This window comes from Lissotriton vulgaris, chromosome 6, assembly GCF_964263255.1.
Source record: "Lissotriton vulgaris chromosome 6, aLisVul1.2, whole genome shotgun sequence".
Classification (NCBI taxonomy): Eukaryota; Metazoa; Chordata; class Amphibia; order Caudata; family Salamandridae; genus Lissotriton; species Lissotriton vulgaris.
The window spans coordinates 525781147-525804045 of record NC_141694.1 but is presented as its reverse complement, the minus strand read 5'-3'; positions in this window follow the sequence as shown (position 1 = coordinate 525804045).

The window sequence follows — 22899 nt, the reverse complement described above, 5'->3', positions numbered from 1 at the left end:
CCTGTTTATGCACCTCTCTTGCCTCTTTCAGTACCTCTGTTGCTTCTTCCTGCACTTCTCTTGCTCTTACTGCACCCTTCACGCCTCTTTAATCTCCACTGTTGCATCATCCTGCACTTCTCTTCCTTCTTTCTGCACCCCTCATGTCTCTTTCTGTAACTCTCTTGCCTCTTTGTGCACCTCTCCAACCTTTTTCTGTACCCCTCTTGCCTCTTTAAGCACCCCTGTTGCTTCTTTATGCAATTCTCTTGCTTCTTTCTGCACCCCTCTTGTCTCTTTCCGTACTCCCTTTGCCTCTTTGTGCACCTATCCTGCCTCTTTCTGCACCTCTCTCTCTTGTCTTTTTCTTCAGTTCTCTTGCCTCTTTCCGCACCTCTTTTGCTTCTTTCTGCAAATTTCTTGTCTCTTTCTGCACCTCTGTTGGGTGTTTCTGCACTACTCTTGCTTCTTTTTGCACCTCTGTTGCAAATTTCTGCATTCCTCTTGACTCTTTCTGTACCCTTCTTCCATCTTCCTGTACCTCTCTTGCCTCTGTCTGAACAACTGTTCCCTCTTTCTGTACCCCTTTTGCCTGGGTCTGCAACTCTCTTGCCTCTTTCTGCAGTTCACTTGCCTCCTTCTGCACCTTACTTGCCTCTTTCTGCACTTCACTTGCTTCTTCATGCATACTTCTTCCCTTTTTCTGCACATCTCTTGCCTCTTTCTGCACTTCTCTTGCCTCATTCTACACATCGTGTAGCTCTTTCTGTATTACTCTTGCCTCTCTCTGCACCATACTTCCCTTTTTTGCATCCCTCTTGCCTGTTTCAATTGTTCTCTTACCATTGCCTCTTTCTGGACTTCACTTGCTTCTTTACACATCTCTGTTGCTTCTTTCAGCAATTCTCCTGCCTCTTTCTGTACTTCTCTTGGTTTTTTCTGCATCCTTCTTCCCATTTTCTGCACATCTCTTGACTCTTACTGTACTTCTCCTGCCTCATTCTACACATCTCTTAGCTCTTTCTGCACTGGTATTGCCTCTTTCTGTACCCCTCTTGTCTCTTTGAGCACCTCTTTTGCTTCTTTCTGTACTTCTCTCTCCTCTTTCTGCACCCTCTTGCCTCTTTCTGTACCTCTGTTGCTTCTTTCTGTACTTCTCTTGCCTATTACATACTAGAACCATACAAGGGAGGTCATGCCAATCACAGGGGTATCCCAACCCATAGTGTGTCCCAGTGTATGTAGGTGTTTTCACTGTAATCTAAGTGTCTTTCAGCATAGCACTGACTCTGGGCCTGGCTTATCAGCAAGATAAGTGCAGAAAGAGGCAAGAGTGGTGCAGAAAGAGGCAAGAGAAGTGCACAAAGAGGCAAGAGAATTACTGAAAAAAGGAACAGAGATGCAGAAAGAAGCAAGAAAAGTGCAGAAAGATTCAAGTTAGATGCAAAACAGGCAGGAAAGGTAGAGCAAAAGGGAAGACGAATGCAGAAAGTGACAACCGGGATGCAGAAAGAACCACATGAGGTGCAGAAAGATGCAACAGATGTGCAGAAAGAGGGAAGAGAACTGCAGAAAAAGGGAAGAAAAGTGCAGAAAGAGACAAAAGTGGTACATAAAGAGGCAACAGGGGTGCAAAAAGAAGCAAGACAGGTGCAGGAAGAAGCAAGAAAAGTACAGAATGAAGCAACAGGGGCCCAGAAACAGGCAAGAGGAGTGTAGAAAGGTGCAAGTGGGGTACAGAAAGAGCCAACAGAGGTGCAAAAAGAGGCAAGAGAGGTGCAGAAGTGCACAAAAGAGACAAGAGAATTGCTGAAAGAAGCAACAGAGGTGTAGAAAGAAGCAAGAAAAGTGCAAAAAGAGGCTCTTGCTTCTTTCTACATCTCTCTTACAAGTTTCTGTATCCCTCTTACCTCTGTCTGCAGCCCTGTTCCCTTTTGCTGTACCTTTATTGGTTTTTCTTGCACCTCTTTTGTCTCTTTCAGAACCCCTGTTGCTTTTGTCTGCACTTCTCTTGCCTCTTTCTGTACCTCTGACTTAGGGGTAGTTTTAATCCCCCTGCCCTATTACATACTATGGCCTTACAGGTGAGGTCATGCCAATCACAGGGGTACCCCAACCAATAGAGTACCCCAGTGTATGTAGGTGTTTTCACTGTAATCTAAGTGTCTTTCAGCATAGCATTGACTCGGGGTCTGGTTAGTCAGCAAGAGAAGTGCACAAAGAGGTAAGAGAGGTGCACAAAGAGGCAAGAGAAGTGCACAAAGAGGCAAGAGAATTACTGAAAAAAGCAACAGAGGTGTAGAAAGTAGCAAGAAAAGTGCTGAAAGAGGCAAGTGAGATGCAAAAACAGGCAGGAAAGGTAGAGAAAAAGGGAAGACGAGTGCAGACAGTGACAACCGGGGTGCAGAAAGAAGCACATGAGGTGCAGAAAGAGGCAACAGATGTGCAGAAAGAAGGAAGATAACTGCAGAAAAGGGGATAAAAAGTGCAGAAAGAGACAAAAGAGGTACATAAAGAGACAAAAGGGTGCAGAAAGAAGCTAGAAAAGTGCAGAATGAAGCAATAGGGACCCACAAAGAGGCAAGAGAAGTGTAGAAAGGTGCAAGTGAGGTTCAGAAAGAGCCAACGGAGGTACAAAAAGAGGCAAGAGAGGTGCAGAAACAGCCAAGAGAAGTGCATAAAGAGGCAAGAGATTTGCTGAAAGAAGCAACAGAGTTGTAGAAAGAAGCAGGAACGGTCTAGAAGAGGCAAGTGAGATGTATAAACGGGTAGGAAAGGTATAGAAAGAGAGAAGATGAGTGCATAAAGACAACAGGGGTGCATAAAGAAGCAAATGAGGCGCAGAAAGAGGCAAGTGATGAGCAGAAAGAGGGAAGAGAGGTGCAGAAAAAGGCAAGAAAAGTGCAGAAAGAAGCAAAAGAGGTACACAAAGAGACAAAAGGGGTGCAGAAAGAAGTAAGACAGGTGCAGAAAGAAGCATGGAAAGTGCAGAATGAAGCAACAGGGGTGCAGAAAGAGGCAAGAGAAGTGTAGAAAGGAGCAAGTGAGATGCAGAAAGAGCCAACAGAGGTGAAAAAAGAGGCAAGAGAGGTGCAGAAACAGGCAAGAGAAGTTCACAAAAGAGGCAAGAGAATTACTGAAAGAAGCAACAGAGGTGTAGAAAGAAGCAAGAAAAGTACAGAAAGAGGCAAGGGAGATGCAAGAACAGGCAGGAAAGGTACAGAAAGAGGGAAGATACTGCCATAGCGATTCCTGACGGCTATAACCTGGTTAAAAAAGACAGAGACACTGGTAAAGGAGATGGGATTGCGATAATTTTTAAGTCTAACTATACATGCACCTTTGATGCTTTCCCTATGTTTGGATGTGAAGCCGGACTTTTTAAGCTTGCTATCAGCCCCCAGTTCACTTTGTCTGGCCTCCTGATTTACCATCCCCCGGGTAACGCTACCACCTGGACAACTTCCTTTGCAGACATTATTGCTCCTCTTACCCTGAAAGCGGGTAATTTTTCCATTCTCGGCGACCTGAATCTCCATCTGGAAGATGGCCAATGTAATGTCAGCAAATGCCTTAAATATCTTATTATGCAATTCTGGGCCTACACATTCTGCTAGACACTTCTTGGACGCGGTCCTTTCTAATCTCCCTTTTGAATGCTCCCTTCCTGCCCGTCCATTGGAATGGTTGGACCATTACGCTGTACATTTTGCCTTATCTCAGACAAAAATTCTAAATAATAACAGCAGCAGTAAGGATGTGTTTATACGTCGTTGGCATAAACTTAATGCTATTGATCTTAATGCACGTTTATCGAATACTCTCCCCAATACCAACACATCCACATCTGTACTAAACCCCGAAGTATTAAAATGGCTGAATTCTGCCATCGATGAACTTCTTCCCCTAACACTCAAAAACTCTTCATCTCACCGACCTTCTGCACCCTGGTTTTCTGAAGATCTAAAATGCATGAGATCTAGTTGTAAGACTTTTGAGAGAAAATGGAGACGCTCTTATTCTGCTTTCCGTAAAATAGCCTACAAGGAAGCCCTTAGGAACTACCATCACCATTGTAAAATGGCCAGAGTTGCCTATGTTTCGAATACAGTAAATAATGCCCAAAATTGTCCCCGCACTCTCTTTTCGGTTGTGGAGAAATTAACTGGAGCAGATGTAGTACAAGCCCCTCCCGCCCTGGATGAGGCTCAATGCAATTCTGTTGCAAATTTTTTCATATCTAAAGTAGAGCGCATCTATGACTCATTAGTCCTTCTACATCTAATGATACGCCTCTGCCAGAACCAACCCTGACTCCAGATGTTTCACTTCTCACGAGGACAAAACTTGGAAACTGGTTACCTTTTGATGATGCCTCTTTTTCCCTCTGCCTAAATAGCATTAAGTCTGGATCCCCACGGGATCCGGTACCCACCAAGATTTTATATCTACTTGAACTCAGCCCACGTCAAGTGCTAATGCAACTTCTCAACTCTTCATTATCTGAATCATATGTCCCACAGGAGTGGAAGCATGCAATGATAATTCCTTTATTAAAAAAGGCTGGGGCGGACATTACCAACCTGTCTAACTTCAGACCAATTTCATTGCTCCCCATTTTATCTAAGATCCTGGAAAGGCACATTAATACACAATTAACACATCTGGTGGAGAGCTCGGGTTTCTTACATCCCTCCCAATCAGGCTTTAGAGCGCATCATTCGACTGAAACCACACTTCTAGGAGTCACGAGAGTCTGCAACACAGTGTCGATCGCGGAGAAACATCCGCCCTTATCCTTCTCGATCTAAGTGCGGCGTTCAACACTGTGTCTCATTCCATCCTCCTCGCGACTCTCCGGTCCCTGGGAGTAGAAGGTGCGGCTCTAGCCTGGATAGCCTCTTTTTTAAAAGACCGCACTTTTCAGGTGTTTTCTGCTTCTGCTCCTTCTACAACTTATCCCTCGGCGTATGGTGTTCCCCAGGGGTCGATACTCAGTCCCTTATTATTTAACATTTATGTAAGACCTCTAGCCACTATTGTGGAGGAGGCGGGTCTTTCACTGTACTCCTACGCCGATGACTCACAGATCATTTTTTCTCTTTCTAATAAAGAGTGCAACAATACCTCTGCTCTGAAAGAAGGTCTGATCTGTGTCTCTAAATGGATGAAGAGTAACTTCCTGAAGCATAACGGTGACAAAACCGAGGTTGTGATACTGGGCAAGAACAAGGATCTCTGGGGCCCCCACCATTGGCCCACTGATATGGGACCTACCCCGCAACCGGTAACCGTAGTTCGCAATCTCGGGTTTCTCATTGATGAGAAACTTACAAGGAGACAGCAGGCTGTAAAGGTGGCCTCCATCTGTTTTGCCACCTTGAGATAGCTACAGAAGATCTTGTGGATGTTGCCCCTTTCCACACGAAGAACGGTAGTCCAGGCGTTGGTTGTTTCCCGCCTGGACTATGGCAACGTCCTATATCTTGGAGCCGACCTAACAACCATTAAAAAAACTCCAGGTTGTGCAGAACGCTGCTGCCCGACTGCTCTGCAACGTTCCTAGGAGAACATCTGCTTCTACAGCACTTTGTGACCTTCATTGGCTTAAAATCCCAAACAGAATTAAATTCAAAGCCCTGTGTCACGTTTTTAAAATCAAACACGGCTCAGCCCCAAAATACCTTCAGGGCCTTCTCAAGGCCTACAAACCCAGTCGAACTCTAAGATCATCACCTCATGGTGACTTTTCTGTTCCCAGATTTAGGCTGGCAAAAATGGGAGGCCGTTTTTTTGCCCATCTAGGTCCTAAATTCTGGAATACTCTTCCTGTGACCCTAAAGACAGAAACCAAACTTTTTCATTTCCGCAAGGGACTTAAAACGTGGCTCTTCCAGCAGTAATTTGTAGCCCTGTAAAAATCAGCTTGCTAGTCTTTCTTCTTCAGTCTGTCCCTGAGTGCCGGGAAACCCACTGCGGGTAGCTGCGCGCTTTAGAAGTTTAAATAAATAAATAAATAAATAAATAAGACGATTGCAGAAAGAGACAACGGGAAAACAGAAAGAAGCAAATAAGGTGCAAAAAGAGGCAAGAGACGTGTAGAAAGAAGGAAGAGAGGTGCAGAATAAGGCAAGAAAAGTACAGAAAGAGGCAACAGAGGTACATAAAGAGACAACGGGGTGCAGAAAGAAGCTAGACAGGTGCAGAATGAATCATGGAAAGTGCAGAAGACAAGAGAAGTGTAGAAATGAGCAATTGAGTTGCAGAATCAGCCAACAGGATTGAAGAAAGAAGCAAATGAGGTGCAGAAACAGGCAGGAAAGGTACACAAAAGAGGCAAGAGATTTGCTGAAAGAAGCAACAGAGTTGTAGAAAGAAACAAGAAAGGTCTAGAAGAGGCAAGTGAGATGTAAAAATAGGCAGGAAAGGTACAGAAAGAGGAAAGACGAGAGCAGAAAGAGACAACAGGGGTGCAGAAAGAAGCAAATGATGTGCAGAAATAGGCAACAGACATACAGAAAGAGGGAAGAGAGGTGCAGAAAGTACAAGAGATTTACAGAATGAGGTCAAGAGAAGTGCAGAAAAAGAAAGAAATGTGCACCAAGAAGCAACAGAAATGGAGAAAGAGGCAAGAGAGGCGCAGAGGGAAGAAAGAGTGGCTTACACACCATTAGTACCAATTTAACACCCACATTTAGCAATAAATAACAGGCGACTATTCTAAGTTTGCAAAGGGTCTTCCACCACACTGTAACACTTGTCGCTGCAGTTTTGGCAACGTATGACCCGTTTCAGCTAGAAACAAGGCTTATTTTTTCAAATCTGCAGATTAATGTGCAGATGATGAATTATGTGGCTAATGCAGAAAATGTATAATTGTGTGAAAGTCGGAGCAGCCAAACAGTTGCATAATTCCAGTGACCCTGTTCATACCTCTGACTAATGCTCCTCAGTGATTCCATCTTTTTTTGTCTCAATGAGTTCATAGTGGAGCTTCCATGGAAATGAGGAAGTCTAAACCTGAGGTTACCACTCCACAACACAGAATACCATACCACATAATTACTCTCCATAACACATAATCCCACTCTACATAATTCCTATACACTAAATACCACAGAATTTCTATCCACATAATTTCACTGCACAACATACCATATCATTCTACTACACACAATGTATATCCACTCCACTCCAACAAACATAAGTAAAAAAACATTTGCATTTACAACGCCAATACCTCTAATTCTTGCAAATGCAAAACCTGTTACATTGCAAACACTTCTTTAACTAGTAGTCGTGTTTGCAGAGTGGTGGAGAAAGGGTGCTGAGCCTCAAACCAGCACTCAGGAATTCCGGAGCGTAGGGCTTACAAGAGGACCAAAGTCCCTCAAGAGTATATTGGACTTCATCCCCCATCCCCTAGTCTGCCAGGAGGCGCAGTTGGTGGAGAAAAGGGGGCATGGCCTCCAAAGATGTCTTAGCAATCCCACTGTGCAGGACTTACTGAAGGTAACAAGAGGAGTAGTTGGCCCTCAAGGACACCCTTGGAGGCCAAATACCCCTCTTATTACCTCCAGTAAGTCCCAAACAGCAGCATTGCTAAGTTCAAAAGGCAGGCCATGCCCCCTTTGCCCACCACTCTCCAAACATGCTCCCTAGCGTGCCCTTGGATGGGGATTGAGGTCCAGTTTGCTGCTCGGGTTCTTTAGGGACCAACTAACCTACCTCTTACCTCTTACCTCCAGTAAGCCCCATGCAGATGTACCTCCTGGCACATTCTGGCTTGGGAAATTAAGTCCCCTTGAATCCTGAGGGTCCCTGGGGGCCAACTAGCCCACCAGGTATCTCCAGTAAGTGCCACAGAGCTGCATTGTAGAGAGGTGGTCTGAGGCCATGCCCCTTTTTACATCACTCTGCAAACGCTGCTCCTGGCACACTGCTGCTTGAAGGATGAAGTCCACTTGTGTCCTGAGGTCCTCAGGACACAAGCGGACCTCAACGCCCTACCAGCAGTGCACCAAGAGGCGCATTTGCAGGGTGATATAAAAAGGGGCATGACCTCAGATCATCTCTCTGCAACGCACCTCTGTGTCACAAATTGGATGTACCTGGTATGCTAGTTGGCCCCCCCAGGCACCCTCAGTATTCAAGGGAAATTATTTCCCCATCTAAAAACATGCCAGGCGGCACATTTGCAGAGTGGTGGAGAAAGGGAGTGTGGCCTCCCTTGACATGTCTTTTTTTCCAAGGGGGTCTGTGTGGCCCCCCTTCATTTATAGTTTTTGGGTTCTGGGGACCCCATTCCCCTTGATCTGACCCTATTTGTTAAATATTTTTTTTGTAAATGAGAAGGGAGCCGCATTGACCCCTCCTGAGGCCAATTTTTGCCCCTTGGACCCCATCCCCTAGGGCGGCCTTTTTATTTGCTATTAGAGGGGAGGGGGCACCGTGGCCCCCACCAAGGCTACTTTTGGCCCAGGGGACCCCATCCCCTGAGGAATGGCCTCTGAGATTGGGACCGTGGGGGGAACCTCAATACCCCCACAGTCCTGCAGGATCGCCGCCTCCTGCCGGAGCCAGCATTGCTTTTGAGCAAGGGGAGCTGCTGACATGCAGCTCCCCTTGCTCAAAAGCAATTCTGCTTTGCTTCATTGAAGTGAGAGAGGTTTCCCTGCTCTTGCTTCAATGAAGCAAAGCAGAGTTTGCTATGGCAGGGTGGGAGCCATGCTCCTGCCCTACCATAGCAAACAGCAATGTCCTGGGGGTGGGCACCGCAGGACATTTAAGGAGCTGGCCCTGGGGACCACCCATTGAGGGGTCCAGGAAGGGGGCAGCGTGGCCCGGGTCCTTTCATTTTCAAAGCCCGGGATGGTGGTCGGCAGGATTCGTGACCCCAACGCGAATTCGGACAATTAAAAAAAATGCTTGTTTTGTCCCTGGGGGTCCTTGTGGGACCACCTGAGCAGGTATAGGAGGTCAGGGTGTTTCTTCCCTGTCCCCTTTTCTTGTTTTTGACCTCTTTTTCACTATTTTCTTGTGACTCAGTTCTACAGAGTCACAAGATGGCTGCCAACACTTCCAGGTTTGGAGTGTTGCCAGCCTATCAGAGTGAAACTGATGCCCGGGAGGGTGCTCAGATATCAATATTTTTCTTTTTTCTAATATCTCAAGAACTCCTGAATTAATTTACACCATTTAACAAAAAGGGTTCTTTCTGAACCTAGGCCTACCTTTTTGCCAAATTTGATGTAATTCCATTCAGCAGTTCGGGCTGTAGCTTTGTATAAAGTTTCTTATGGAAATTTACATGGAGAAAACGTGTTTTGCGACCCCCTTTTTAGGCCCCTGCTCTTTGAATCACCCCGAAACTTTCAAGGCAGAAGCTGATCAAAGGGCGCCACTAGTTTTGATAATTTTGTGAAGATTCGTCAAATGACGCCAAAGTTATTGGGAAAACAAAAGATACTTTTTGAAATGAAACAAGTTCCTAACTATAACTACCTACTGGTGACTGCCAGTAGGTAATATATACCGGAAGGAAAGTGTTTCAATAGGAAAAGTGTTGTTTGAAGTGTCTATATCTTTGGAATCATTTGACGAATCTTCATGAAATTCTCCTAAAAAGCTCTGGTGAATATCTGGTTGCGCATTGGAAGTTTCGGGGTGATCTGTCAAGCGGGAGCTGAGAAAAAGGGGGTAAAAAAGTGCATTTGCCATGTTAATTCCCATATGAGTTTTGAACATGACTACAGTCTGAACTGCTGGATGAAATTACACCAAATGTGGCAGAAAAGTAGATTTGATTGCACAGATCACACTTTCAGTTATTTGGTGTAAATATGTACAGTAGTTAATGAACCATTAAAGAAAATTCAAAGGGCTTCTGAGTGGGCCAGGTCCCAGGAGCATGCAGCAATTTATTAAAAAATGGAAGGAAGTGCTTGAGGGCCCCCTCCAAGGGCTTACTTTGCCTCGGGGAAAAACCCTCCCCAGGACTTATGTTAATAATCAAGGGTTCTTGCGGATCCTCCGGGTCCCTGAGGCCACTACCACCATATATCAGGGGGCCAAAAGAACCCCCCAGCCCCCGGAGCTTTGACAGCTACCACCAAGTCAGAGCAAACATTAACTCCGCTCCCAACAAGCAGGAGCTGTGAAAGTGCTCCCGCTTGCTGAGAGCAGAGTTTTTGTCTGTTTCCCTGCCTCTTGTCAACAAAATGATTGCTCTCACACACAGGGGGCTGAATGTTTAGCAGGTCCACGTGTGTGACAGTAATACTGGTTCCCGCTGGAGGTGGGGAGATGGCTGGGACAGCAGGGGCCTTCTCCCGGTAGTACCCAATGGTGCTGACTGGGTACCCTGGGTGGGCTCCAGGGCACAGAGCATTTGAAGACCAGACCCCTGGAGATAAGGTCACCAGGGCAAAAATTGGCCTGGGAGGGGGGACTTGTGGTCCCCATTAAGGATTGGACTGACCCAAGGAGATGAGGCCCCTAGAGTTGAAATCAGCCTGGAAAGTGGGGCATACTTCCCTTTCCCCCATTCAATTTCACCAGGCAATGGAGAGCGGCTGCTCTCCGATCACACCGCATTCATATGGCACACTGTGTACCAACTCAGCTGCATGCTTCTTGAAGCCAAGTGCTAACTAAACCTGTCCTGAGGAGCTCAAATGTCTACTGTCCAGAGCCAGGGCAACTCGACCTGAGTCCATGTTTAGCAAGAAGCGAAGGGTTGTAGCTTTGTGATGTGCCACGACAAGGCAATCGTGACCCACTCTCATCGCTATGTGGCTGCGTTAAACAGGCCATCTAAATTCTACTCACAACGGACACACAAAAGGATTGGTTAAATATTTAGTACATACATTAATATGCATTAATATTTAGCTTTGTGAGTCACTTGATCTGGAACTTGGGTTGCACTGACATCGTGTGTGATCTTCAGCAGGTGCCTTTTAGGCATACTAGATTATAAATGGTTGCTGATGAGAGATCTTCAGTGGTGCCCTGATCTGTGAAAGAAATGGTCTGTGCACCCAGTGAAACCGTACATCAGACTAGTGAAATATCTGCAAGTTTTTAAACCCTATCCTCTGATTCAGTCATTTATTCTTCTGAGAGCGTATTTCTTATATAGCACTTTGTAATATTGTTCATGCCTACTCAAAGTGCTGAAAATTATCGAGTCACTATTACTGAATTCACTATTACTCAATTTACTGACCTCGAAAGATGAAAGGGTGAAATGGCCATCCGCAGATTCAAACTCTTGAACCACCGTCACAGCAAATTGTTTCATATTCTTCCTTCTTGACACAGCCCGGAAATAATATTGCATCCGTGGGTCTATTCATGCACACCTTTTCTTGGGGCTGATGGTGACATTAGAGATGTGGGATGCCTGCCCACTGGGCACTCGACTCAAGACATTATTATGCTGTGAACTGAGCCCTCAAACCAGAGCTGTTGCTGGCAAGACCCTGAACTCAGCTGCTTTTTCTAATAATAAAAGGTTCACGCTGTTCTATCTCTACCCATCACCCTGTTTGCGGCACTCTCCTACATTCCCCATGCAGCTACTACAGTTGCTCAAGTGGAACAGCAGAGGCAGGCCTGGCCACAGAATCCTCAAGCCCCCCATGAATAATTCCATGCTGAGCAGATGGGCAGTGCCAGGGAGTGGGACCAACCCATTGCCAGCAACGGTGTCCTTCTATGAATATCATTGTTGCTCATGGACATCATACTGTGACCAAATGCTGAACTCCAATGAAAATCATTAGCATTGATAGAGTCTCTGATTGGCCAAAGCAGCATGAGTATCAGAGAGTCATCTGGCTAACAAAGAAAGTGAAATGAACACTGGCAATACCAATAGGTCTAATCTTAAAGGAATGCTGTATAGCAATGTGAAACATTACAACGAGATAGAATGGGTAGGGATATGTTTTAGTGTGAAAGCTAAGAACTGCAGAATAATGTTGCTGTGGGCTAAAAAGTCAAGTGACAGTTGTACTGTCAACCAACCTAGACATCCATGGTTACAGGAACGTTATACCTAGGAAATAGCATTAAAAAACCTTAGAAATTCCCTAAGAAAAATGTTACAGGGATGTTATAGTTAGGAAATAGAATTAAAAAACCTTATAGTTAGACTCAGATTTCCCTTATACAAAACCAATGAAATTTAGCAGGTATAGTTACCTGAGTTAACTATAACTTACACCCGCGGTCCCCAGTAGGTAGTTATAGTTAGGACCATGTTTCCAAAGGAAAAGCATTTTCTGACTTGCCTATACCTTTAGCACTGTTTGGCAATTCTTCACCACATTTTCCAAACAAAGTGCTCCAGTAATTATTGTTACACAGCAAAGGTTTGTGTGAGAGTCATGAAGTAGGGGCTGAGAAAAATGGGGTTGAAAAATAAGTGCTTTTGCAATGTTAACTCCAATAGGAAACTGTTAACACGACTACAGCCTGAGCCACTGAATTGAATTACACCAAATTAGGTAGAAAGGTATGTGTTGTTACACAGATTGTGCTTTTTGGTATTCTGTAAAGGTTACATAAGGGGTTAGGGTGGAGGTACTCTACCCCCATGTTTGAGAAATGGGGGTCTTGGTGTCACAAGTTATGTGTCAAAAATTTTCACGTGATATTTGAAGATGCCAAGACGTGTAAAATCGTGGGGATATTGTGACTGTTGCAGAGACATTGTGAATATTGGTGGAAATATAAAGCAACGCTAATTTACTCACTCACAGACTCACTCAGAACCCCATATGTGTACTCACATAAGAATTCAGAGGATCATGCACCCACTCACAGATGCACTCAGATACTCATGCACCTACTCACACATATAGTCAGAGACTTTTACACCCAGTAACAGTCCTACTGAGACATTCATGCACCCACTCACAGACCCACTGAGAGACATGTGCTTCCACTCATACACCCACTGAGAAATTGATGCACCCAGTCACAGACATTGTCAGAGACTTATACATCCAGTCAGAGACCCATTCAGGCACTCACACACTGACTCACATACCCACTGAGACACTTATGCTTTCACTCACATGCCCACTGATCGACAGACCCACTCAGACACTTATGCACCCATTGACATACCCACTCAGACACCCACTCACATACTGAGTCATACTTATACACCTACTCACAAACTCACTCAAAGACTCATACGCCCATTCATATACACAGTCAGAGACCTATGCACCCACTTATAGACCTACTGAAGGACTCATTCAGCCAGTCACTGTGCCCACTCACATATGCACTCAAAGACTCATGCACTGACTCGCTAACCCATACAAAAAACTCCTGCAATTATTTGTATACCTGCTAAGAGACTCATGCACCCACTCACATACTCACTCAGAGACTTATGTTCCTTGTCACAGATCCACTCAGGCACTCATGCACCCACTGAGAGAGTAACTCTGAGAGGTATACACCCAGTCAGAGATCCAGTGAAAGGCTCATACACCGACTCACAGACCCACTCAAATCCTTATGCACCCACTCAAATATCCATTAAGACACTTTGCACCCAGAGACCCACTGAGAAACGTGTCTACCTACTCATATATGAACTTAGAGACTTATATACCTAGCAAGAGACTTACTCAGAGACTCGTGCACCCAGTATGTACCCAATACCAGACTCATGTACCCACTTTTATATCCATACAGAGACTCAAGCACTCACTCACATACCCACTCAGACAGCGATGCACCCACTCACATACTCATTCAGAGACGTATGTACCCAGTTACAGACATGTACTCACTTGAATGCCCACTAAAACAAGTATACATCCATTTACATACCCACCATTGCTGGGGCAGTCATGTGCTTACAAATGCTGAAAAAACACTCAGGCACTCCTACACCCACTCAAATACTCTTGCACACACTCGAAGACTCATGAGTCCACACACAAATCTACTCACAGACTTATATACCCAGTTGCAGATCCACTTCGAGACTTATGCACCAACTCACATAACCCAGTGAATCAGTAATACACACTAAGATAGAGGTATCTAGAGACTGATAAATGTTGTATAGTGTTATTTAGATAGTGGTTTATCTAGTGTGATAGTTAGAATGAATTATATAGTTATCACTTTTTAATGTGGTTGTGGCTATTGAATTCCTGCTGTTGCTTTGTACCGGCGTCATTGCAACTCCCGGTGTTACCGAAAATACTAAAAAAGGGTTTTAAGTTTTGTTTTTATAAAAACTAACAAGAAAAATATGAGTTTGAAGCTTTCAGTAGTTAACCACAAGTGCCAAAAATAATATAATATGTGTGCATAAATGTGTTTTCAGTCTGTAAAAAAGGCACAGGTACCATTGTCATCATGACTCCTGGCATTACCCTGAAAACATAAAATAAGTTTTAGAGATGGTATTTATAGAAACTCACTAGAAAAACATGACTTTATAGAATACAATAATAAACCCCCAGTGTGTAAAATACAGTAATATGTGGGCATATATGTGTTTTACACTTCATGAAAAAGGCACATTTATCGCGGCTAATCGTGTTTTTCACAATGCCCTGAAAAACAGCGAATATAGAAAATAGATTTTAGAGATGGTTTTTAAAGACACATAGTAGATAAACATGAGTTTAAATGTTTTTTGTTTGTGCTGGTGGCCATTGAATGTCTGCTTTTGTTTTCCGATTTCACAACGTATTCACAACCATCGCGACATCATCACTAAAAATTTAAAAAAGGACCTATTAAAAAAGGTTTACAATATTTCAGGTACTAGGGTGGCTCTGACAAGAGCCTTTTTGTTGACAGTGTGTATATGGCAGCTACATACAAGACTGGATGCAGAGTTTCAGGTTACTTAGAATCACTTTGTTGCTTTTGTCTGTAAAGTACACTTCATCATTACTAGAAATTCAATGCATGTCAAACCACAGATTGGTGCCATAGTTTGAGCCCTTGTTATAGTCTCTAAGAAATGCAGAAATGGTTTTATTAAAATGTTTCATGCTTTGTCAATTTGTGGACAGAATTGATTAGACCACTTCCATTTTTGCCTTTGTACATCAAAACAGTGTGAGGGAAAATCATCCTCAAATCAGTAAAGGTAGCCTTCATTAGGATTTCCAGCCCTCCCCAAGTTAGTGCCACTAGAAAAATTCTAGCACAGTGAACAATCATGAGGTGAAGAGCTTGGCAATCCACAATGGTTTTAACCAAAGCAAAACATTGATTCAACATTAACCCTCTCTGGCCAAACCAAGTAATCTCCACATTTAGCAATACCAAGTCCCTGTCCATACCTCACTTTTTTGCAGCCTCTTTAGCCCAGTACACATAGCTTTGGTCGACAATCCACACTCTAGGCACTTTGAAGTGAAGGAGCAATAGCAGTCAGGAGATGGCTGGAGCTGAATGAGGTAGTTTTCCAAATGAAAAGCAGTTAAAATGGAGGTGTTTTAATTATATATTACATTGGGTCAGCATGTAAGTGAATAAAATTAGATAGTTTGTTGGATGCATTAGCAAGAAGTCCTATTATTGGCTGTTGTTTAAAAATATATATATAACAATGACATGGATATGCTTTTGAATCTGTGGATTAAACCGCAACTGCTGCATCTCATTTGGACGAAGCCTATCGGTTATACTAGGTTTTTACACACACTCAGCTAAGAGTATATTAGGGGGAAAGGGTGTTAAAGAGACAGAACATTTTTATGCCAAAATATAACTAATTATGCAGTTTAATTTCCATTTAAGGACTACGTAATAAACTGTTCTGAGTATTTAAATAAAAAAACTAAAGGTAAATATGTGTTTTGACTCCTGATTTTTTTGCTATTACTCCACAATTATCATGAAAGAACCCCAAACATGCATAGACAGGAATTTCTGGAAAAGAAAGGGAAGGGGATAACAGATACTAACCATTCACAAGTAGAGATAGAGTGATATGAAAAAATATATCAGATGAAAAAATATTTTGATGAAAAAATATATTAGATGGAATGTATCTGTATGTGGTTCAGATGTTATTACCGTATGCTTTGGGGAATAAAAGGAAAGTTAATTAGTGCCCCTTTATTCCATTGTGAAAAACAACAATATTGTATTGTTGAAAGTTACAATTAGGAATGTATATAAAACTAAGCTTGTTTTAAGTGTCTAAACATCATGTGCAGAATAGATAGCAAACCAATAGAAAAAATCACCCTGCCAAGCTTGGTAAATGGTGGTGCCAGCATGGGATCCAGTTCTGATTGAGGGGGGACAATATCCAGTGAATATCCAAGACCAAGACAAACCGCAATCAAATCATTCTATGAAGTGAATCAATATTTATTTCTTTTCACATTTTTTTATTAGATTTAGTGCATGTAGTCATCTTATCAAAATAGTCAGAATAAAGTGAATACAAAAGTAGATAAAATCAGCAGTACAATTCATCATTTTATCAAAAAGGGTAAATTGAAGGGGAATGATACGTATAGGGATAAATGTACAGTGTTCCACTCACTCAGGGGGGTAGAGACAGGGGGCTCAACAGGCACTCACATATAACGAAAAACATTCATACTCCAGCATATTCAATCACTTCATACGGGTAATTCATAAAAGGCCTGCAACAGAAAAGGGTGGACTTATGGTTGCATGGACGTGGGTGCAACTAGAGGAAGGCAAGAAGTTGGAGAGTAGTTGCCGTTCCTGATGGTAATGCCGTAATAACGCCAATGCGCGTTTCGGTGTGGAGCACCTTCGTCAGGGCTGGCAAGGATGGGAGAGGGAGGGGAACACACAAGCTGCGACAGTGAAAAACGGTGGATTTAGTTGGGGTGATTCACTTTATTCTGACTATTTTGATAAGATGGCTACATGCACTAAATCTATTAAAAAAAATTTAAAAGAAAAAAATATTGATTCACTTCATAGATTCACTTCACCCAGCCACTACTCAGGCAGTCATCGAATCACTCACGCACTATCCATGCACTTAATCAACCAGGCACTACCCATGCATTCATCCAATCACCCAGGTAATAACCATTCACTTATACAATCACCAAGGCTACACCTATGCAGTCATTCAAACGGCCAGGCACAACCCATGCACTCATCTAAATACTGAGGTGCAACCCATACAATCATCCAAACACGTAGGCACTAATCATGCACTCATCCAATTATGCATGGAGTACCATTGCAGTGAACCTATCACACATCCAGTACCTATGCACTCATTGAATTACTGAGACAATAATGTAATGACCCAAGCAGTACATTTGCTTTCATCCAATCACTCAAGCTTTAACAATTGACTCATACAATAACTCAGACACAAGTCATGCACTCTTCTAATCAGCCAGGCACTACTGATGTACTCGTTCAATTATCTTGGCATTACCCATGTACTTATCTAATCACCCAGGCACTACCTGTTCACTCATCCAAAAACACGTGGGCAGCAGCCCGGTATTCATCCAATCACTGACACTACTCATTCACTCATTTCAATCTGTCAGGTGCTATGCATGCGCTTAAACAATCACGTATGTACTATCCATGCACTCTATAAATCACCTAAATACTACACATGCACTCCTGCAATAATCCAGGCACTAAAGTTGCACACATGTAATCATCAAACCACTATCTACGCATGGATTGAATTATTGAGGCATTAATCATGCACTTATCTAATCATGCAGGCACTACTCGTACACTCATCCAAACATCAAGATAGTAGTGATATACTCATGCAGACAGTAGCTATTCAAATATGGAATGACCCATGGATTTCTCATATACTCAGGGAATGATCCAGGTGTTACCTGTATCCTCAGGGAATCAGCTAAGCACTAGCTATGCACTTATTCAATCATCCAGGAAGTATTGATGTATTCAACAACAAACACGGGTATGTACAAGTTTTACTGAGGAATTTGTAGTATTTTAGAACCATCTGGTGAAATATCTATGCAACCTGTGACACACTCTTTGCATGTAAGTAACTTGCACCGTCCCCCTTACCATTGCGGTAAGGGGGACGGTGGCAGCTTCCTCTCGACTCCGCTTGGCGCCTTAATTGAGCACAGTGCTCCGCATTGTTTTATGTAAAAAAAACGGCTCCTCAAGCCTTTGAACTGATCGGATTTTATCTATAGGTTGCACATTAAAATCGTATTTTTAAATTGCTGAAACGTTGTTGTTTTATTAGTGACACACTGTGGTGTTGGTGTACACTTACTTGCACGCATTGAGGGATCTGCTCTTGTCATCAGCTTACCCTGTGCCTGCATTCCTGGTCCGTCACTTCAGCCTATCACGGGGGCGGAAGGCGGGGCAGAGCCAGCCACACGCAGGGAGGCGAGCGGTTAGCGCTCTAGCTCTCCCCTACTTGAGGGACATAAAGGTAGCGAGGAGGCACCAGAATTTGCAGTAAGGGGGACGGTGGCAGCTTCCTCTCGACTCCGCTTGGCGCCTTAATGGAAAGGGGCGACCATTCGGTCCCCCCGAACGTATGGCGGAGTACCACGATCCCCCCGGGAAGCCATCTTGGGCGGGAGGCGAGTCTCGGCTGGTATGCCCGAAGCGGCGTAGCCGGGGCGCGCCTTTTTCCCGCCCTGGAGTGGGCTGGCCTAGACACTGACGCGGCCGGCCACGCCCTTGGGGCAGGCAGGGGCGGGTTTACGCCCGCCCTGAAGACGGATAAAAGGAGCAACAAGCCAAGAAAGCATCCTCTTGTTCCTGTGCTCTGAAGCTGCACCCCCTCGCTGCACGTGAGCTCGAGACGGAACGAAGAGCCAATTTTGAGCGTTGTAATCTTTCTTGTTTGTTTTACAGATACTCTGTTGGAGAATGCCCAAGAAAGCGGGAAAGCGAATGACTACCGACCAGATGCTGCGTGTTCTTATGAAAGAGGTGACCGACCTAAAGAGGCGAATGGCGGATAAAGACGAGGAAGGGGGACCGAAACGTCCTTTGGCAGGAGCAGCTCCGGGAGGGAAAGGCAAGAGGCCCAGAAGGGGAGCAGCTGGGGGAGACATCCTGGTTCCCTGTACCCCACTCGAAGAACCAACTCCGGTGCCGGAAGAGGGGAATCCGATTCCCGTGGTGGTCACCCCATTGTCCGGGGAGGATATGCCGCCCGAGCTGGCAGCACAATTAGCAGCGTGGTTGGGTAAAGGTAGCAGGGGCGCCACGGCTGACGACGCGCGGGTGTTGATGAAGCAACTGCGTGAAACAAGGGAATCGGCGAAGGCACCATCGCCGGCTGCAGCAGTAGAGAAGCCACCCGGGACAGGTCCAGTCGCAGATGCAGCTTCCGGTTCAGGTAAGCGGCCATTGCCGATTGCGAGGGATGAGTCTGCACCCTCACGAAGGGAAAAGTTGGGTCAACATGTCCCTCTGGCTATTAAAGAGAAGATATGGGCAGATGAGTATATAAACATCTTCTCGTTGCTTACCGATCATTATGAGATGGAGCATGTTAAGAGCCAGAAGGAGCTCATGCATCCGAGTGTTTGGCGCGCAAAGATGGCCGCCTTTAAGGTAAATGAAAACATTGGCACTTGGGGCAGAGCGTGGGGGATTTTTACATCCATCATGGGTGAACGTAGGCCCGAATTGCTGTCCGAATTGCCGATTTATCAGTCACGGATCATGGGGTATTCTGTATCACACGAGGGCAATCAATGGTTCTGTTACGATAATATTTTCAGAAAAGCGAAAGAACATGATAAAAGCTTAACTTGGGATTGTTATGATTCTGTGTCTTGGTCCAAAATGGAAGATACTGGTATGTTGAAGTTGCCATTGGTAGGGAGTAGCGTGGGTGAATCCTCCCGCCAATATGCTGGGACGCCCTTTCGATCAGGTACGAGTAACGACAACCACTCGAGGCCGATCGGCAACGCAGGTAAAAGGGGGATTTGTTGGAACTTTAACAGGGGTAAATGTACGAGGCCCCAGGGGTCATGCAAATTTAGGCACGAATGTGGTGGGTGTGGGCAATCATCCCATCCTGAGTCCATGTGCAGAGCCAAAACGGGTGATAACGGGGGTAGAGGAGGCACCAAACAGGTCTGATATAGTCCGAGGGGCGCCTTTACCTACTCCGATTGATACCATGGCAATGATTCCCTGGCTCAGCGAATACCCGGATCACGCTTCCGCTGGGGTGTTGCGGAACGGGTTTTCATATGGTTTCCGCATCCCAGTGGGGGAGTTTCAGGGTATAGCGAAATGTAAAAACCAAATATCGGTCTTGGAACATACGACCGTGGTACAGGAAAAGATCGGGAAAGAGGTTACTCGAGGTCGAGTCGCCGGTCCATTTAATGTGCCACCAGTGGCTAACTTTGTTTGTTCCCCTTTAGGGGTGGTCCCCAAGAAGGACCCGGGTGAGTTTCGGCTGATACATAATTTATCAGCCCCACGTGGTCTTTCCGTAAACGATGCGATAGACCCGGAAGTGTGTTCGGTGCGGTACGCATCCTTCGATGAGGCCGTAGCCATATTGAATCGCCTGGGGCCCGGTGCGCTGATGGCAAAATCTGATATCGAGTCAGCGTTCCGGTTGCTCCCGGTACATCCAGACGACCAGCGTCTCCTTGGTTTCATGTTTCAGGGTCACTATTACATGGATAGGTGTATGCCAATGGGGTGCTCTATATCTTGTGCCTATTTTGAAAAGTTCAGTTGTTTCCTGCAATGGGTCTTCACAAAGAAGACGGGGTTTCAACATGTTATGCATTATCTCGATGACTTTTTGTTTCTGGGGGCAGCCGGGGATCCGGAATGTGGACAGGCTTTGACTGAATTTTGTGTCTTGATGAATCAGTTTGGCGTGCCATTGGCACCAGGTAAGACTGTGGGTCCCTCGACTTGCCTCGAGTTTCTGGGGACCGAGCTCGACTCTGAAGAAGGTTGTTTTCGTTTACCAGGAGACAAAGTGTTAAGATTCAGGGCATGCCTGCAAACGTGTATAAGTGAGTCTAAGGTTAAGCTACATCAATTACAACAATTGGTGGGACAGTTGAATTTTGCCCTAAGAGTAATACCGATGGCCCGCCCCTTTTCCCGCTCGATCGCTCAAGCCATGGTCGGCCTGAAGGAGGGTCATCATCGCACGAGGCTCTCGGCAGAGGTTCGCCAGGACATGCGCATTTGGTTGGCATTTCTGGCGGATTTCAATGGTCGAATTGTCTGGAACAAACCGGCGGTGTCCTCTGAGGAGCTGGGGCTGTGGACAGATTCGGCAGGGAGCATTGGTTTTGGTGCCATATTCGGCACTCAGTGGTCGGCACAAATATGGCCGTCATGGTGGCATGATGGTGGACTGACAAGTAACATTGCTTTTCTGGAACTTTTTCCCATTCTGGTGGCCCTGAGAACTTGGCCCGAGGGGTTCAGAGATCACTCTGTGGTATTCTGGTCTGATAACATGACCGTGGTTGAGTGTATCAATAGCCAGGCAGCACGATGCAAATGGATTCTGAGATTGCTCAAGGAAATTGTATTACTGTGTATGCAATTGAATGTGCTATTTAAGGCAAGACATGTGCCGGGGGTGATGAACCAGGCGGCTGATGCGCTTTCTCATTTTCGTATGCAGGCCTTCTGGGGTTTTCTGCCCACAGCGGACCCGGTGGCGGCACCCTTTCCCGAAGCTCTCTGGTCTCTCGGTGCCCCGAACTTCGTAACCTCGTGGGAGAGAGTTTAGCACCCAGGACGAGGAAGGCATATGAAGGGGCGTTCCGTTCCTATTGGGCCTTTTTGGGGGCTGCTAGAGGGGAGCTTTGGGGCCAGGAGGAGTTGGTAGTGAAATTCCTGCTGTCTTTACATCAGGCAGGCAAATCAGTGGCTACGGCCCAGAGGCATCGGGCCGCCATTTCCTTTGTGGCTAGGGCTCATGGGATCCAGGACCCGACAGCGTCTTTCGTTGTGCAAAAAGCGCTACGTGGGTGGCAACGCCTTGAGGGTCGCAGAGTAGATGAAAGGCGCCCGATAGGTTTGGATAGGTTGGCCCTGTTATTATCCATACTCCCTGCAACGTGTTCATCCCGGTTTGAAACAGTGTTATTCCGAGCCGCTTTTACGCTGGCATTCCATGGGGCTATGCGGGTAAGCGAACTAGTGGCAAGGAACAAGCAGGATGTGATGGGGGGACTGTGCCGAGAGCACGTTCAGGTCAGAGGGGGGACAATGACTGTCTCGTTTGTCAGGTCCAAGACCGATCAGGGTGCGATGGGTGACTGCATAATCATACAAAGGATTCCCGGGTCCTCCATGTGCCCGGTGAGTTGTGTAGACGAATATTTAGCACAAAGGGTGGCATCATGGGGGGGGACCTTGTTGAGACACGCTGACGCCACCCCACTGACGAGGTTTCAGTTTCAGCGGGTGCTTGCGATGTCGATTGCCGCTGCGGGCTTGAACCCGGGCGAGTTTGGGACCCATTCCTTTCGGATAGGGGCTGCTACAAAGGCTACAGCCAGGGGTCTGAATGTCGAACAAGTTAAACGTGTGGGGCGTTGGTCCTCCAACTGTTATAAAAGGTATGTGCGGTTGCACATGTTGTGAAGCTGTAATGATGTACTCACGCTTCTTGTTTTTGTTTGGTTTCAGTTGCGCAAGCCTACGAGGCGGGGCGGACTATGCAGTCGACCCAACACCGGGCCAGCGGTCAGACATCACCGGCTGTGAAAGAGGAGGTGTGGGTCGTGGGCCACTCATACGTGAGGCGTGCCGCGGACGTATTCAAAGCAGGTGACATGATTCACGTGGCTAGGGAATACGGGTACAGTGTGTCCTTCTACGGAAGGGGCGGACTCTGTATTGACCAGTTTCAATCATTTTTCGAGGGTTTGCTAGGGCGGACGA